The following is a 19,979-nucleotide window of genomic DNA, read 5'->3' on the forward strand; positions in this document are numbered from 1 at the left end:
CTTTCTCTGGCCCACTGTTCTACTCCATTCCTACAAGGGAATTTAGAGCAGAATCTGCATCTACCTTTCCTTTGTATCTCCCACAATGCCTATTAGCAGGACAGTACCAGGCAGGGTGGTAGAGGGTGATGGGGCATGTGCAGGAAAGGCTGGGGATGACATATGGTGCTGAGTTGCTAATTATAAGCAAAACTCACTCAGAGAAGGCATAAGACTTCACTAAAGTACATAATAGCTTACCATTAAAACAACAAGAAGTAACAAAGCATATGCTTATGACTTACAAAACTGCTAATTAAACAAAATATGCACATTCCAGCAGCCTACTAAATGTGGTATGCCACCTTTTGGATTCTCGGCACCTATAACACCCCTCCACCCCCATCTGCCAACATAATCTGAGCTCTGAAGACCGTATATTCCATCTGTTTCTTCCATTCCAGCAGTGCCAGCTTTTCCTTGAGTAAAACCCAAAAATGCTCACCAAAAAGAGAAGTGGAAGATCTTTTCAGGAGATCCCAGCCACTCTCTGGATCTTAGTATGAAGTGAGAACAGCTGGTAGAAGACTCTTGCCAGCTTCAAGCTGACAACTCCCCACACCATTGGGTGCCAAATAAGCTGTCCTCTGATAAAGAAAAAGCAGTAACTGGACACATTTCAAAATCGACACAGCCTATTTATTCTCCCCCCAGATAGAACAGCATCTGATAAAGTTTGGATGTACCCTTCAAACCTCATGTTGAGATGCCATCCCGTGTTGAAGGTGAGGCCTGGTGAGATGTGTTTGGGCATGGAGAAGGATCCCTCATGGCTTAGTGCTGTCCTCACCATAGTGAGTGAGTTCTCCTGAGATCTGGTTGTTTAAATGTGTGGCATCTCGCCCCATGCCCCCCGCACCCAACCACTTTCTCTGTCTTACTCCTGCTCCCACGGTGTGAGGTGCCTGCTCCTCTTTCACCTTCTGCCATGACTGGAAGCTTCCTGAGGCCTCCCCAGAAGCAGATGCGGGCATTATGCTTCCTGTACAGCCTGTAGAACAGTGAGCCAATTAAACGTCTTTTCTTATAAAGTACCCGGCCTCAGGTATTTATTTATAGCAATGCAAGAATGGCCTAACAGAGCATCCATGTCCAAATGCCAAGTTCCTAAGGTATTTGGAAACCTATAGATTCTCTTAGGTAGAAAACTGTTTCCCCTGTTAAACAAAAACCATCGTTGCTTTGTTCTCTCATATCTTTATAATGTTTCCACTGTTTTCATAACATTCTTCTCTTCTTTTTGCTCTGCTCATCCCACTATCAAAACCTTCATTTTAAACTTTTTCTCATGAAATAAAAATAAAAACATCTTGTCTCTGGCAAAAGGAATCCAGGCCTGGAAGGAATTGGGGAGTAGGTCAGGATCAGGGAAAACTTCCTAAAGAAAATTCCAGTAAATCGAGAGGATTCAGAGCACTTAGATCCAAAAGCAGTGCTAATACCCATCTTTTAGGAAAATAGCAATACCCAAAGCTAAACCCTTACTCTGGGTACTGAGTGAAGTGACCTTCCAGCAGATTCCTCTCTCCAGTTGCCCTTTTAGGAGCTAGTTTTAATTAACTGTCAAGGGAGAAAATCTGTAATCTTGAAACCCTCCCTTCCAGAAGGTCTCACAATTCCACATGAACATTAGCCTAGCTCCTCCTCGAAGTTCTGCCTTTCAGGCTTAGAGTGTGTTAAATCACAGAAATGTGTGACTACACTTCTTCAATTAACATTCCTAAAGGGAGTCGCTGAAGCAATTATTCACAAAAAGGTGTCTAAAAGCCTTCAACTACGGAAAAAGAACAACTGGCATAATTTCTAAGTTCTGCCTCAACAGTCATTCTATTGCAAGTGACATGTTCATCTTTGGACTAGATTATATCACAGAATGCTTAGGCTTTGGACACATAAGACCCATAATTTATAAAAGGGAATTTATTTGGTTATTACTTCAGAATGAACAATGAACCCAAATAATAATAACTAACATTTATTAAATATTGACCAAGTGCCAGGTATTTTATAAAGGCTCTACATATATTAACTTATTTAATCATCAAACCAACTCTATGAAGCAAATACCATTACTATCCTGATTTTACACACAACACAATTAAATAACTTAGCCAAGGTTATCAATATAGTGGTTGATGTATTTTGGATATTTATTCCTTCCAAATCTCATGTCAAAATTTAATCCCCAATGTTGGAGGTTGGGCCTAGTGAGGGGTTTTGGGGGTAAAGGGGCAGAATTCTCATGAACTTCTTGGTGCTATTCTTGCAGGATTGAGTGAGTTATTACTCTTAGTTTCTGTGAGATCTGGCTGTTAAAAAGTGTCTGGCATCTTCCTCTCTCTCCTCCTTTCTCTCTTGCCATGTCGTGCCTACTCCCTTCCACCTTCCTCCATGAGTGGAAGTTCTCTGAAGCCCTCACCAGAAGCAGGTGTTGGTGCCATGCTTGTTGTAGAGCCTACAGGTCTGTGAGCCGAATAAACCTCTTTTTGTTATAAATTACCCAGCCTCAGGTATTCCTTTACAGAAACACAAAACAGACAAAGATGGTGGTCTTGGGTCTGACTCCAGATTACAGCATGAATAAGAAAGAACCCAAAGTCACCTTCAGGTTTTTTTTCGTACGTTGAGCAGTTTTTAATAAACAAGTAAATTATCTAGAAGATAGGAAGGGTTAAGGATATAAAGAAAATGCAGAGAAACAATAGAACTGGAGAGCATGAGGAGGAGATGAATGTTATCAAAATTACAACTATACAGGTTAGGATTGGCTTATTAAAATATTTAGCTGAGGAATTTAGCCATGCAGACATATGTAGAAGTATGTTCCAGGAGGAAGGGACAGCCATGCAAAGACTTAACTAAGAGAATGCCTGGTGATTTCTGAAACACAGTCAGGGGTGGAAGAGTTAAAAGAGCAGAAATCAGGAAGGAAATAGGACCGAATCATGCTGGCATTTGCGGGCTTTCACTGAGTGAAGTGAGGAGCCAGTATATGATTTTGAGCAGAGGTCTGAGTACATTATCTCACTCATGTTTTAAAAGGTTCCTTCTGGCTAGTTAGTAAAGAGGACACACAGACAATGAAGTAGAAGCAGGGAACCAGTTAGGAATTACTTGCAGTAAATCAAGCAAGAAGAAGGTGGGTCTTGAACACAGCCCTGGAGAAGTTGGGAAGTGGCCCAGGAGAGATCTATTTTGAAGGAAGCATCAACAGGAATTCTTGAATATGGAGTGGAACAGAACGTAAGACAGGAATGAGCAATGGCTTCAAGGTTTTGGCTGAAGCTACCAAAAGAATGGATCAGTGAGATGGGAGAGGCTGATGTTGGAGCAATGTTTTTTATGGAGTAGCAGAGAGGGGGAAATCAGGTGTTGAGTTTTAAACTTGAGTTTGATGTATCTATTAAAACATTCACATTAAGACTCCTAGAAGGAAGATTTGGAGGTTAGGATGCAGTGAGAGAATAAAGAAGAAAAGGGAAGAGAAGAAGAGGTTCAGCAATTAAGAATTGCAATGTCTGACATCGAGGCTAAAAAAAAGAGCTACTCCTTTGGAGTAGCCCCAAAGGAGAACAAAAGGGTGGCCAATGAGGTAAAAATGATATCAAGAGATTGCGGTATCCTAGAAACCAAAAGAGCATCTAGAACACATTAGGAGGCCAATAAAAAATACTTAATGTAAAAACATTAAGCTCTCTGAGTCTTAGATTCCTCACCTGTAAAGGGAGGGTATACATACTTACTTCAGGATTAAATGAGATAAACTCTGTGTAGGATGAAAAATGATCCCCAAGCTATCATGTTCCAATTCCTACAACCTGTAATTGTGACCATATTTGGAGAGAAAAAAAAGGCTTTGCAGATGTGATTAAGGATTTGGGGACAGTGAGATAATCCTGGATTATCCTGGTGTGTTCTAAATGCAATCACAGCTGCTCTTATAAGGGAGAGATTAGGCTCATACACACAGAGGAGAAGGCAAAGTGAAGATAAAGAATAAAGAGATTTGAAGATGGTGGCTATGAAGATTGGGGTGATGCAGCAACAAGCTGAAGAAGGCCAGAAACCACCAGTTGCTGGAAGATGCTCCACTAGAGCATCTAGAGGAAATGTGACTCTGCCAACCCCTGAACTTTGTCCCCACGATACTAATATCAGCCTTCTCTCTTCCAGAACTGTGGAAGGATACATTTCTGCTGTTTTATGCCACAAAGTTTGTTACAGCTGCAACAGCACACTAATACAATATGTAACAAGCTGAATAGAATCTTAAAAGACCTTCAGTGTGCATCACCATTATCCATTCCTCCACAAAGACAGTTTCACACATAGCAAGAGACTACTAAGGAAGAATCACTGATATCAATCTGAAAGGTGGCAGAACATCTTTGAAAAGTGTCTGTGAGAGAATGGCTCTCATGCTGGTGACCAGATTTATAGAAGGATCTTTAGACAGCCCTTAACATCAATAGCATTCTACAGTTTAAACCACACTCAGCTGGGGTTGTTTATACAAAATGAAACTGGCAGAATCTTCATAAGGCGAGTCATCCTTTTTATAGTCTTGCCTATGCTTGCTGTTGTTACCTTTATTCTGTTTTATACCATGGGGCACCATATTGTTTTCAGAATGATTAATGTATTTCACTTACTTCTGTAATTTTTGGCACTAGATTCTCTCCTTTTCAACTCCTCTTTGTACAATAGACATATTTGATCCATGCATACTTAACCTTGTAAAGCTTGTTTCTTCTCATCTAGAGGCCATCAAACTCCAAAGAGTCAGGCAACTGGAGCCTCAGATGATGGCTCCCATTTGCCAGGGACCCTTAAATAGACCTCTGGGAAGAGTCTGACTGTCATTCTCCCCCCAAAAAATGCCTCCTGTCAGAAGAAAGTAGCTAAGACTGGTCATCGTCTGCATTCTTACAGCAGTTAGATGTGTGTCTTCAGAGGTGGGAAATGATAGGGACAGGAAGCAGGGAAATTCTGGGCAGAAGAGGGCAGATCCACAGTGAGGGCCCCACCGTCAAGCCTGGAACCATGGCCCAAAGTGAGAACTTAAATTCCTGTTTTCCTGCTCGAATGTTGCATTTTCCAAAACCACCCATGGTCCACCCCCCATATCCTGTGCCTATAAAAACTCCAGGCTTAGGTGGCAGAGAGAGGAGAACCAGCTGGATGTCAGAGACTAGAGTTGGATGTCAGAGAGAAGTGGCTTGACTTCAGAGGGGCAGCTTGACAGCATAGCTTCAAAGAGGGGGCCGGCCGGGGACAGCCAGTCTTCGGGGGACGATTACCTTCCCACTCTGTCCCCCTTTCAGCTCCCCCTCTGGCTGAGATCCAGTTTCGCCAGCAATAGAATCCCCTGCATTTACCATCTTCAATTCGTTCATGTGACCTGATTTTTCCTGGATTGCAGACAAGAGCTCAGAGCCACAAGTGTGCATGCAAAAGACTGTCACAATGACTCTCCATTGACATAAGCCATCCAGGGATGGCAAAGCTAAAAGAACACTGACCATAACACTCCCTCTGGGGCTTCAGGGGTCACAGGCACCCCCCTAGATGCTGCCCTGGGGCTGGTATGGAGTTCATTCCTGCCGGTGCCCAGTAGCGCTTGCCCTGGCTCCTGTACCTGCTCAACTGCATGCTCCCCCACCTGCAAGGGGTTGAGAGCTGTGGGCTAAGTGAGGCACCCCTGTCATGAGGCTTGTGAAGGGGTCAGGGAAATATCCTGCTTCACTAGCACAATATGGAAAAGAGAGAGATTTAAAACAAATAACAACTGACAAAATTCTCTCACAAAAAATATTTATTGCCCCAATAGCTGTATACCCATTGAGATAGTTACCTTTATTGCTTACATATGTAGCAGGCCAAATTTCACATGTATGGTAATAAAATTAAGGACATTTATTGGCAGTCACTTTGGTTGCAAAGTCATGCCTTTTTCAGGGAAGTCATATTTCATGTCCCTTAAAAATGTTATCTGCTTGTCTTCAGCAGCCACAAGGTCCTATTCTCTGACCTAGTTTTGCAAAGTTCTAGGAAGCTCATTTCAGGTCTTTCCCATCATATTTTCTCTGAGAGTGTCCTGATAGATGAAAGGGTGAATATATCCTGCACATCTAGTGTTAATGCCTCCCCAAGTGGGGCAATTCCTTGATAAGCCTCCAATAACATTTAGGAAGTTTCAAATATATAGATGATATTTTATGTTATTGGCCATCTTCCAGAAGCTGCCACTTTCTAACCTTATAATCTAGATTTTAAACTTGCTGTGGAGAGATACTCACCCTCTTGTTTAAATTCTTAGCAGGCAATGTGAATAACAGCCTTTCTGCTAACTTCAGACTGGAAAGAAAAGGAGCTGAGGAAGTACCAGATGCACCAAGCATCTTCCATGGCCTGATGTGTTCTGTAGATGTAAGAAAACCTCCTCTTCTGCTTCACAGGAAAGCTCTAGTTTATTTTAAACAAACTTACATCATATGGTCTCTATGCCAGGCACTATTCTAAATGCTTGACAAACAGGAACCCACTTAATCCCCATGACATCCTAAAAACAGAGGTGCCATTTGCCACCATATTTAACAAATGAAGAAACTGAGGGTCAGAGAAGGCCTAAGTAATTTACCTAGAATCAATCAGCTACTATGTATTGAAGTGAAAATCAAACACAAGCACAAGTTTTGCTCTAGGGTCATTTAGTTATCACAACTATCTTTCTGAGATCTCTCCAGTTTTCTTCACATTCAATCCATTCAGCTCTCTGAAGCCTTACTGGATTCAGTAAAAACATACCTATGAATCATAGCCATAGCCACAAGCCCCACAGGAAGATCTTAAAAAGTAAATAAATGTGAGACACTACGCACCCAATCCTTAGAGCACAATTAAATTTGACTTTTATATTTACTGGTACCACAATCGTATTTGTGTGTGTTTGGAGGCATTGAGAATGTTTTTTTAATCTTAGCACAGATATGACCAACCTCCAACAAAAGTCACAAACAAATGGGATCAGGTAACACTTGAAGTTTTGAGGGAAACTTGGAAAGACAGGAAGCAAGTCAGGACTCTTCCTCTCTTCTTCATATCTCAGGACTTGTCCTTGAAAATAAAGGACATAAAAATGTTCAGAAAGGACTAAACTCTTAGAATAAGCCAGCCAAGATCTCTCCCTCAAAGATTTGCACCCTTGAGCTGTCAAAAACACGTAGTGTGTTGAGACCCCATTATTTGCTTTTTGAGTATGGAGTCTAAGAAAAGTTGTGAATTCCTCAAATCCAAAAAGAGACGCTATTTTCCTGTGAATCCCTCTCTGTAAAGGAAGTCTTAAATTGGAATTCTAAGCAGAGGGCAATGAGAGAAGTTCACAGGCCCTATAGAGGGCACTGATGCAAGGAAAGCCCAGCATCAGGAGAAACCTCTTCCAGGCACATCCTGGGAGTGGTCACACAAGAGGTCCCTTCCACAAACAACTTGGCAAACTGTGCAAGTCAAGGGCAGGCTTTGCCCTTCCCCAGCAGCAATCAGACGCCCAGTTCCCATTGCCCTGAGCAGCCCAGGAGGAAACAGAGATCATCCAGGAATGGTGATAATGGGTGTGAGGGAAGGACCCTGGGAGGAGGGGCACCGAGTGTGTGAGCCTGGAGCAGGACCATCTGTGAGACAAGAGAGGCAGCAGGATAAGATGTGGAGCACCCTGCTTGGGGTAGTGGAGAAACAGACAGACACAAGTTCAGGGCATCTTAACATCATTCATCATGAAGGCCTCATCTCCTGACCAGGCATGCACTGAAAGGAGCCTGTGGAAACAGAAACTCCGATGGAAGAAGCTAAAGCGTTCTGGGACTGCACCTTACACCTCGCTGCCCCAAATTAATAAATCAACTCTAATGCCTCTTCAGAACTGTTGCCAGATGCAGTGAGGAGGAAGGGAAGGAGAGTAGTGATAATGACAATTCATGCAGCTTAACAAACTCTGAAAACTATTGTCTTTCTGCTATACACATGATAGTGATGATTAAAGCTTAAACTATAATTCTGGCGCGTTTTCTAGTCCAGAGTCCATGTTATTTCATTTGAACAAACATTTGCATTATGATTTTCATGTTCTGAAAAATGTAAGTGTTTTAAATATGTTGATTCCTTTTCAGTCTCCCTATACAGAAGGTAGATATCATTGGCAAAAAAAAACAAAAAAAACCCCTCATGCACAGAAAGGTAAAGTGACTTGCCCCAGGATGGCACAGTAATTACAACAAGTGGCACAGATAGCATTCGATTCTAATGGTACACCAGGATCTGTGCTCTTCACCTCTTTGCCCTATTACTCTCCCTGCAAAAGCTGCAAAATTCTGAAACAACTGGAAAGAATGGAAAGTTATATATGGATGAAATCACATGTGGTTCATTTCTCCCTCTTACAAGAGGACGGGGGTTCAGAGAATTTAAGTGTCTGAACCACTATCCAATGGTTGTGGGAAAAAACACTAAAATGCCTATCCATTTACCAGCCTGATGTTCATTCTACCACATGGCTCCTCCTTTCTCTGCAGATGCCAGCAGCTGTTTTCCTTTGTGGTTATTTTGGAAAAGCTTCCCATCCACAACCTTGTCTCCATTGGAAAGCTCAAGTAATTGTCATATTCTCCTCTGAGCGTCTTCAGTCTCTCAAGTTTCCTAACCACTATCTCACTTCCTCCATGTAAACACTTCATAAACAAAGTCAAACTCAGTTTTGTGAATACATTGTCTCTACTATTCAGTTGCTGGACCAGTTAACTAATCAACTGAGGTTGCTAATGAGGTTTGATCTCTTTCTCTGAGACTCCCAGGGAGAAATCACTTTGGCAAGGACTATTGCCAGCTGGCCACTCTATGGGTGGTCGGGCCAAATTTGGTTTGAAGAAAGATCCAACAACTCTGAGCCTTAAGATCTGAGTGAATTACCTTTTATAAGAGTAGTGGATCCTTGAATCTAAAACATGAAAAGCTAAACCACGAGCCATGTTTAGAGCCACCACGTATGAAACAACATGGGCATTTCCAAACACACATTGACACTAGCTACAGGAGCAGCAGAAATATAAACTGCCCTAAGATCTGAAACTTAGGAAAAGAGATGGAGTTTGCTGGTGGAGACTGGATTCTCCCTCACAGAAAAAGATCTTCTCCTCAGAAGAAAAACAGCATGCCTCCAAGGCATAGTATATTCACAAATCTAAAATGAAAGCCTAATGTCTGTCTTTGTATGTTTTAAGGTTAAAAAGAAGGTAATCAGATGACCATTTAACAAATAGCCATTATAGTAATTGAGAAGATGAGTATTAACTAGGGCCCAGATAAATCAAGATGATAGGTGAATCAGGAGAAGCTGTAATGTTGTGTCCCACAAAACTTATGTTGGAATTTAATTTTCATTGTAACAATATTAAGAGGTGGAATCTTTATGAAGTGATTGAGTCACGAGGGCTTGGACCTCATGAGTAAGAAGAATGTCATTATAAAAGAGGGAGTTTGGCCCTCTCTGCCTCTTTGCCCTTTTGCCTTTTGTCAGGCGGTGATGTAGCAATAAGGTCCTCACTAGAGGCATTAACTATATCTTAGATTTCCAGCCTCCAAAACTGTGAGAAAATTAATTTCTGTTTATTATCAATTACTCAGTCTCAGGTATTCTGTTGTAACAGCACAAATGGACTAAAACTGGAAGAATGTCTACCTGATATCGCTTACTCCTTCTTCGCCAGTATCAGAACCAACCATTTATGTGATATGCCATTGTATCATGCTAAGAATATTTTAGACTATTTTGCATTAGAGTTTACAAACGCAATTTGGTCTTTATGTGTGAGATATGTATATATGATATATATTCTGGATATAAGTATTTAAGTATATATCCAGAATATATGCATTTTGGGCTTAATATATCTATTAGGGAATTATAAAAGTTTTCTTTAAAAGATCACTCGAAACTATCATCTGTAGGAATTATTTACCTGCAAAGTATATTGGTTTAGAAGGGTGAAAAGGATCAAGTTAGCTGATAATTGTGAAAATTCTATACCATCCCTATGCATCTTTTAGCATAAGATAAATTTTAATCATATTTAGCCATTTTATTTTTAATTTTGTAATATTTATAGCTTAACCCCATTCTAAATTGAACCAGATGGACCTTAGCTGAAAGGATTTCATCTGCAGACTCTACCTATAGGGATCTGCTCAGTGACAGGTCATTAGGGGGATTTAAGTCCTGAGTAGTAAAAAGAAACTGCATTTACCATCAGCAGCTTCTGGAAAGAAGAATAAAAAGAAAATCAGTAAAAAACTTCGAATAGGTTTATCATAAAACATTTTTGAAACTTAGAGAGAAGAGACAATTTTCTAGAAAAGTCTATCAAACTCATTCCAAAAAATAGGAAAATTGAATGGATTTACAGTCATTAGACAAATTAAAATTTAAGCTACAATACATAAATAACCATTTAAGCTACAAACACGAATTAAAATAAATAACCCTGTTCATAGTACTTTGAAAGGTTTGAGGCCTGAGAGATCTTACAAGTCTTCGATAAACAGATAATCTAATCTTACACAGGCTATCAGAAAAGCCTATAAAAGAGGAAAGTTTCCAATTCATTCATGAATATATTATACTTTTAATACCAGGTCTGAATAAAGGTATATCAAATATAAGAACTAGAAATCTGCAAAAATTACAAACTTAGATAATCCGTCAGAAATTCAAAACCTCTATATTAAGAGTGTGACAAGCTGACTGAGTATTCACGATGAAAATCATATTTTTTGTAACATAATCTCAGTAATGGCATCCATCACTTTGCTATATTTCATTTCTCAGAATCTAGTCACTATGCCCAGCTGACACGAAAGGAGAGAGTAGTACAGAAGGATTTGATTACTGGAGGGTGAAAGTCATGATGTGGCAAGGAGCTAAACATCAATTTGATTAACATGTAGATTATTTCCATTTTTTTTGTCCGTTAAAAATTATGCTGCTAAGAACATTTGTATACAAGTTTTTGTGTGAACATAAGTTTCCATTTCTAGCGAATAGGTCCCTAGAAATAGAATTGCTTGATCATATGGTAACTTCATGATTAATATTTTGAGAAGTTGTCAAGCTGTTTTCTAAATCAGCCACATGGTTTTACACTTCCCACCAGCAGTGTTAGAGAATTGCAATTTCTCTACATTATCAACAGTGCTTGTTATTATATTTTTTTATTATAGCCATATTAGTAGGTATGTGAGGTACATCTCCTTATGGTTTTGGTTTCCATTTTCCTCATGTCTAATGATGGAGCATTTTTCCATAATTGAGCATATTTCCATGTCTCATTGGCCATTTGTATATCTTATTTGGGAGATATATTTCAAATATTTTGCTCATTTTTAATTGCATTATTTGTCTTCTAGTATTGAGGTGTAAGATATAGATATGAGACTTTTGCATAAGATATGCAAGATATACATATAAATATTATACATACATATATCTTATATACAGACTCCTTATCAGATGTATGATGTGCAAGTATTTTCTACCGTTCTAGGAGTTGTCTTTTCACTTTGTTGATTGTGTCCTTTTAAGCACAAAATAGGTAAATTTTATTGAAATCTTATATGTATTTATTATATTTTATACATTTACCACCTGTGCATTTGATGGTAAATAATATATATTTATTTTATATATAATAATATATAATAAATATATATAAATATATTTACCACCTGTGCATTTGATGTCATAACTTTAAGAAACCATTGCCCGTTCCAAGGTCACTGAGGGTTGCTTATATGATTTCTTCTAGGTGTTTGACAGTTTTATCTTTTAAATTTGTCTGTGACCCATTTTGAATTAATTTCTATGTGTAGCATAAAAATGGGAAGAAATTGGCCAGGCATGGTGGCTCACACCTGTAATCCGAGCACTTTGGGAGGCCAAGGCAGGCGGATCACCTGATGTCGGGAGTTCGAGACCAGCCTGACCAACATGGAGAAACCCCATTGAATAGTCTTCTCCGTTAAATTTCTATGACACATTTATCAAAAAAAAAAAAAAAAAAAGCTAGCTGTAAATGAAAGAGATTATTCCTGGATTCTGAATTCTCTACTGCTGAAATCTGTGTTTATCATTATGCCAATTCCACAAAAATCTTGATTATTGTAGCTTTGTAGTATATTTTGTAATCTAGAAGCGTAAGCCCTCCAATGTTGTTTTTCTTTATCCAGATTACTTTGGCTATTCTGAATTTCCATATGAATGTTAGGATCAGCCTGTCAATTTCTGCAAAAAAGCCATCTGGGACACTGATAGGGATTGTGATAAATCTATAGATAAATTTGGGGAGAATGTCCACCTTTATATTATATTATATTATATTATATTATATTAGTCACTGAACAAGAGATATATTTTCGTTTATTTAGATTGCTGATTTCATTTACGAGTGGTTTTCACTTTTAGTATACAAAACTTGAACTTTTTAAAAAGTGAATTTCTAAAAATTTTATTCTTTCTATGTTAACGCAATGAAATTGTTTCTTGATGTCATTTTGTATCATTCATTGCTAGCTTATGGTTTATCCTACAGAATGTTTCTCGTATGTTTGAGAACTCTATGTTTTGCTGGTGTTGGGCGAAGCATTTTTTAGATATCTGTATGATCCAGTTGGATTAGAATATTTTCAAGTGTTCTACTTCTTTATTGATCTTTTAAGTGTTCTACTCACTATTCAAAGTGGTGAATTGAGGTGCATTATTATTGAATTATCTACTTCTTTTAAGTCTGTCAGTTTTTGTTTCATGTATTTTGTTTTACTTCTTTTTTTTTATTATTATACTTTAAGTTCTGGGATACATGTGCAGAACATGCAGGTTTGTTACATAGGTATACATGTGCCATGGTGGTTTGCTGCATCCATCAACCTGTCATCTACATTAGATATTTCTCCTAATGCTATTTCTCCCTTTGGTCCCCACCCCTTGACAGGCCCCAGTGTGTGATGTTCCGCTCCCTATGCCCATATGTTCTCATTGTTCAGTTCCCATTTATGAGTGAGAACATGCAGTGATCCGTTTTCTGTTCCTGAGTTAGTTTACTGAGAATGATGGTTTCCAGCTTCATCCATGTCCCTGTAAAGGACATGAACTAATCTTTTTTATGGCTGCATAGTATTCCATGGTGTATATGGGCCACATTTTCTTTATCCAGTCTATTATTGATGGGCATTTGGGTTGGCTCCAAATCTTTGCTATTGTGAATAGTGCTGCAATAAACATACATGTGCATGTGTCTTTATAGTGGAATGATTTATGTTCCTTTGGGTGTATACCCAGTAATGGGATTGCTGGGTCAAATGGTATTTCTGTTTCTAGATCCTTGATGAATTGCCACACTGTCTTTCACAATGGTTGAGCTAATTTACAGTCCCACCAACAGTGTGTTACTATTACTCTACATCCTTCCCAGCATCTGTTGTTTCCTGACTTTTTAATGATTGCCATTCTAACTGGTGTGAGATGGTATCTCACTGTGGTTTTTGATTTACATTTCTCTAATGACCCACGATGATGAGCCTTTTTTCATGTTTGTTGGCTGCATAAATGTATTCTTTTGAGAAGTCTCTGTTCATATTCTTTTGCCCACTTTTTAATGGGGTTGTTTGTTTTTTTCTTGTAAATTTGTTTAAGTTCCTTGTAAATTCTGGATATTAGCCTTTTGTCAGATGGATAGATTGCAAAAATTTTCTTCCATTCTGTAGGTTGCTTTTTCACTCTGATGATAGTTTCTTTTGCTGTGCAGAAACTCTTTAGTTTAATTAGATCCCATTTGTCAATTTTGTCTTTTGTTGCAATTGCTTTTGGTGTTTTAGTCGTGAAGTCTTTGCTCATGTCTATGTCCTGAATGGTATTACCTAGGTTTTCTTCTAGTTTTTTTATGGTTTTAGGTCTTATGTTTAAGTCTTTAATCTATCTTCAGTTAATTTTTCTATAAGGTGTAAGGAAGGAGTCCAGTTTCTGTTTTCTGCATATTGCTAGCCAGTTTTCCCAACACCATTTATTAAATAGGGAATCCTTTCCCCATTGCTTGTTTTTGTCAGGTTTATCAAAGATCAGACGGTTGTAGACATGTAGTGTTATTTCTGAGGCCTCTGTTCTGTTCCATTAGTCTATATATCTGTTTTGGTACCAATACCATGCTATTTTTGTTACTGTAGCCTTGTAATATAGTTTGAAGTCAGGTAGTCTGATGCCTCCAGCTTTGTTCTTTTTGCTTAGGATTGTCTTGGCTATACAGGCTTTTTGTTGTTGTTGTTCTATATGAAATTTAAAGTACTTTTTTCTAATTCTGTGAAGAAAGTCAAAGGCAGCTTAGTGGGAATAGCATTGAATCTATAAATTACTTTGGGCATTATGGCCATTTTCACAGTATTGATTCTTCCTATCCATGAGCATGGAATGCTTTTCCATTTGTTTTTGTCCTCTCTTATTTCATTGGGCAGTGGTTTGTAGTTCTCCTTGAAGAGGTCCTTCACATCCCTTGTAAGTTTTATCCTAGGTATTTTACTCTCTTTGTAGCAATTGTGAATGGGAGTTCACTCATGATTTGGCTCTCTGTTTGTCTATTATTGGTGTATAGAAATGTTTGTGATTTTTGCACATTGATTTTGTATCCTGAGACTTTGCTGAAATTGCTTATCAGCGTAAGGAGTTTTTGGGCTGAGATGATGGGGTTTTCTAAATATGCAATCATGTCATCTGCAAACAGAGACAATTTGACTTCCTTTCTGCCTATTTTAATACCCTTTATTTCTTTCTCTTGCCTGATTGCCCTGGCCAGAACTTCCAACACTATGTTGAACAGGAGTGGTGAAAGAGGGCATCCTTGTCTTGTGCCGGTTTTCGAAAGGAATGCTTCCAGTTTTGCTCATTCAGTATGATATTTACTGTGGGTTTGTCATAAATAGCTCTTATTATTTTGAGATATGGTTCATCAATACCTAGTTTACTGAGTGTTTTTAGCATGAAGTGGTGTTGAATTTTATCAAAGGCCTTTTCTGCATCTATTGAGATAAAGTGGTTTTTGTCATTGATTCTGTTTATGTGTTGGATTACATTTATTTATCTGTGTATGTTGAAACAACCTTGCATCCCAGGGATGAAGCTGACTTGATCGTGGTAGATAAGCTTTTTGATGTGCTGCTGGATTCAGTTTGCCAGTATTTTATTGAAGATTTTTGCATCGATGTTCATTAGGGATATTGGCCTGTAATTTTCTTTATTTTGTTGTGTCTCTGCCAGGTTATGGTATCGGGATGAGGCTGGACTCATAAAATGAATTAGAGAGTAGCCTCTCGTTTTCTACTGTTTGGAATAATTTCAGAAGGAATGGTATCAGCTCCTCTTTATACCTCTGGTAGAATTCAGCTGTGAATCCATCTGGTCCTGGGATATTTTTTGGTTGGTAGGCTGTTAATTACTGCCTCAATTTCAGAACTTGTTATTGGTCTATTCAGGGATTTGACTTCTTTTTGGTTTAGTCTTGGGAGGGTGTATGTGTCCAGGAATTTATCCATTTCTTCTAGATTTTCTAGTTTATTTGTGTAGAGGTGTTTGTAGTATTCTCTGATGGTAGTTTGTATTTCTGTGGGATCAGTGGTGATCTCCTCTTTATCATATTTTATTGTATCTATTTGATTCTTCTCTCTTTTCTTGTTTATTAGTCTGGCTAGAGGTCTATTGATTTTGTTAATCTTTTCAAAAAACCAGCTGGATTCATTGATATTTTGAAGGGTTTTTTCTGTCTCTATCTCCTTCAGTTCTGCTCTGATCTCAGTTATTTCTTGTCTTCTGCTAGCCTTTGAATTTGTTTGCTCTTGCTTCTCTAGTTCTTTTAATTGTGATGTTAGGATGTCAATTTTAGATCTTTCCCACTTTCTCCTGTTGGCATTTAGTGCTATAAATTTCCCTGTAAGCACTGCTTTAGCTGTGTCCCAGAGATTCTGGTACATTGTGTCTTTCTTCTCATTGGTTTCAAAGAACTTATTTATTTCTGCCTTAATTTCATTATATACCCAGTAGTCACTCAGGATCAGGTTGCTTAGTTTCCATGTAGTTGTGCAGTTTTGAGTGAGTTTCTTAATCCTAAGTTCTAATTTGATTGCACTGTGGTCTGAGAGGCTGTTGTGATTTCCATTCTTTTGCATTTGCTGAGCAGTGTTTTCCTTCCAATTATGTGGTCAATTTTAGAATAAGTGTGATGCGGTGCTGAGAAGAATGAATATTCTGTTGATTTGGGGTGGAGAGTTCTCTAGATGTCTGTTAGGTCTACTTGGTCCAGAGCTGAGTTCAAGTCCTGAATATCCTTGTTAATATTCTGTCTCGTTGATCTGTCTAATATTGACAGTGGGGTGTTAAAGTCTCCCACTATTATTGTGTGGGAGTCTAAGTCTCTTTGTAGGTCTCTAAGAACTTGCTCAATGAATCTGGGTGCTCCTGTATTGGGTGCATATATATTTAGGATAGTTAGCTCTTCCTGATGCATTGAGCCCTTTACCATTATGTAATGCTCTTCTTTGTCTTTTTTCATCTTTGTTGGTTTAAAGTCTGTTTTATCAAAGATGAGAATTGCAACTCCTGCTTTTTTTTTTTTTTTTTTTTTGGCTTTCCGTTTGCTTGGTAAGTATTCCTCCATCCCTTCATTTTGAGCCTATGTGTATCTTTGCACGTGAGATGGGTCTCCTGAATACAGCACACAGATGGGTTTTGACTCTATCCAATTTGCCAGTCTGTGTCTTTTAATTGGGGCACTTAGCCTGTTTACATTTAAGGCTAACATTGTTATGTGTGAATTTGATCCTGTCATTATGATGCTAGCTGGTTATTTTGCCCATTAGTTGATGCGGTTTCTTCATAGTGTCGTTGGTCTTTACACTTTGGTATGTTTTTGCAATGGCTGGTACCAATTTTCCTTTCCGTATTTAGTGCTTCCTTCAGGAGTTCTTGTAAGGCAGGCCTGGTGGTGACAAAATCCCTCAGCATTTGCTTGTCTGTAAAGGACTTTATTTCTCCTTTGCTTATGAAGCTTAGTTTGACTGGATATGAAATTCTGGGTTGAAAATTCTTTTCTTTAAGAATGTTGAATACTGGCCCCCACTCTCTTCTGGCTTGTAGGGTTTCTGCAGAAAGATCCTCTGTTAGTCTGATGGGTGTCCCTTTGTGGGTAACCTGGCCTTTCTTTCTGGCTGCCCTTAACATTTTTTCCTTCATTTCAACCTTGGGGAATCCAACAATTATGTGTCTTGGGGTTGCTTTTCTCAGGAGTATCTTTGCCGTCTTCTCTGTATTTCCTGAATCTGAATGTTGGCCTCTCTTACTAGGTTGGGGAAATTCTTCTGGATAATATCCTGAAGTATGTTTTCCAACTTGGATCCATTCTCCCTGTCACTTTCAGGTACACCAGTCAAACGTAGGTTTGGTCTTTTCACATAGTCCCATATTTCTTGGAGGCTTTGTTCATCCCTTTTCATTCTTTATTCTCTAGTCTTGTCTTCATGCTTTACTTCATTAAGTTGATCTTCAATCTCTGATATCCTTTTCTCTGCTTGATTGATTCAGCTATTGATACTTGCCTATGCTTCATGAAGTTCTCATGTTGTGTTTTTCAGCTCCGTCAGATCGCTTATGTTCTTCTCTAAACTAGTTATTCTAGTTACCAGTTCCTTTAACCTTTTATCAAAGTTCTTAGCTTCCTTGCATTGGGTTAGAACATGCTCCTTAGCTCAGAGGAGTTTGTTATTACCCACCTTCTGAAGCCTACTTCTGTCAATTCATCAAACTCATTGTCTATCCAGTTTTGTTTCCTTGCTGATGAGGAGTTGTGATCTTTTGGAGGAGAAGAGGCTTTCTGGTTTTCGAAATTTTCATCCTTTTTGTGCTGTTTTTTTCTCATCTTCATGGATTTATCTATCTTTAGTCTTTAAAGTTGGTGACCTTCGGATGGTGATTTTCCTGGGTGTCCTTTTAGTTGATATTGATGCTATTGCTCTCTGTTTGTTAGTTTTCCTTCTAAGAGTCAGACCCCTCTTCTGCAGGTCTGCTGGAGTTTGTTAGAGGTCCACTCCAGACCCTGTTTGCCTGTGTCTCACCAGTGGAGGCTGCAGAACAGCAAGTATTGCTGCCTGCTCCTTCCTCTGGAAGCTTTGTCCCAGAGGGACACCAGCCAGATGCCACCTGGAGCTCTCCTGTATGAGGCGTCTGTCAACTCCTGCTGGGAGGTATCTCCCAGTCAGTAGGCACTGGAGTAAGGGACCCACTTGAGGAGGCAGTCTGTCCCTTAGCAGAGCTTGAGTGCTGGGAGACCTGCTGCTCTCTTCAGAGGCAGCAGGCAGGAACGGTTAAGCCTGCTGAAGCTTGGCCCACAGCCACCCCTTCCCCCAGGTGCTCTGTCCCAGGGAGATGGGAGTTTATCTATAAGCCCCTGACTGAGGCTGCTGCCTTTCTTTCAGAGATGTCCTCCCCAGAGAGGAGGAATCCAGAGGGGCAGTCTTGTTATAGCAGCTTTGTCACACTGCAGTGGGTTCCACCTGCTTCAGGTATTTTGAGACATCTTCCTGAAGGATTAACTACTTTATTATTATAAAATGCTCCTTTTCTTCTCAAGTAACATTGTTTGCTTTAAAGTCAAGTATGTCTGATATTAGTATTGTTGCAGACAAAACCAGTCCCCCAAAAGATGGAATTTTTCCCTATTTGGTGTCACAAAGCCAATACATGAAACAGAAAGTGAGTGTCAAGCGCTGAAGGATTTATTTGATGGCCATGGAATTGAGAAGCAGGAACATGACTCACAAATCGGCTTCTCTACTAGTGAGGGGTAAAGGGGTTAAAATATAGGGTTTCTCTAATGAAAGTACTGGGCATTAAAAACAAAAGGAGGAATATTCATGTCTTTTCTGGAAATAGGTTGCGAACTTCCTGGAAGTGTGCCTTCCTTTTTGTAACTTTACCGCTTCTTCTGGCCATTGTCATGGTGATTATCAACTGTCATTGTGCTGATAGGAGTGTCATTTAGCAAGGAAATGAGATTATAATGAACCAGATGTCTTTCTGAGGTCCTTTGATAGTGATCTTGATTCTAACCAGTCTCAGCTGGACTAGTTATAAAGAAAACTTTTTACCACAGGCATTCTGTTTCTTAAAGATAAGCAGAGTTAGGACAGGGTAGAAATTCAGCAATCTCATATAGGCATTACACAGGGTAACAGTACAGAAACCAGCATTCTTATGGTTTCTGTTTGCAAGATATGTCTATTTCCTTCCTTTTATTTTCAAGCTATTTGTGTCTTAATCTAACTCATGTCTCTCATACATAGCATACAGTTGAATCTTGTTTTCATTGTTCTTACTTTAATCCAGCTGACAATTTGTTTCCTTTGTTATCAAATCACATTTAACTCTATTATTGATATGATTGATGTTATGGGCTGAATTGTGTCCCCGCACAATTAATTTGTGAAAGTCCTAAGAGTAATATTTCAGAATTTGACTTTATTGAGAGGATATTTAAAGAGACAACTAAGTATGCCTGTATATTTAATTTACATAATTGATCATTCACTTATTCATTCATCCAAGGAGTAGCATTTAACAAACTTTGCAGGCTGGCCTCCAAAAATGTACCACTAATGCACTCAGGACTGTAGACCTGACAATTCTCCTTAAGTTACCACTTCAGTCATGACTTCAAACTGCATAACCGAAAACAGATGTGTTCTCCTCAGACCCCCAACTATGCGAATTCTTCTGGAATATCAAATACTCCTGTCAGACTGGATCAACAATTTAATTATTTGTGTAACTCACACTAGATTCATGCTAACATGTGTTGTGGATG

The 19,979-nt window shown here is 39.0% G+C and overlaps 1 protein-coding gene across 1 annotated transcript in view; it reads left to right on the top strand.

Moving 5' to 3' along the window:
- LOC129462047 (lithostathine-1-alpha-like) overlaps window positions 1-19,979 on the top strand; it is a 70,577-nt gene that overhangs the window by 24,073 nt on the left and 26,525 nt on the right. The window lies entirely within an intron of this gene.

This window comes from Symphalangus syndactylus, chromosome 14 (assembly GCF_028878055.3).
Source record: "Symphalangus syndactylus isolate Jambi chromosome 14, NHGRI_mSymSyn1-v2.1_pri, whole genome shotgun sequence".
Classification (NCBI taxonomy): domain Eukaryota; kingdom Metazoa; phylum Chordata; class Mammalia; order Primates; family Hylobatidae; genus Symphalangus; species Symphalangus syndactylus.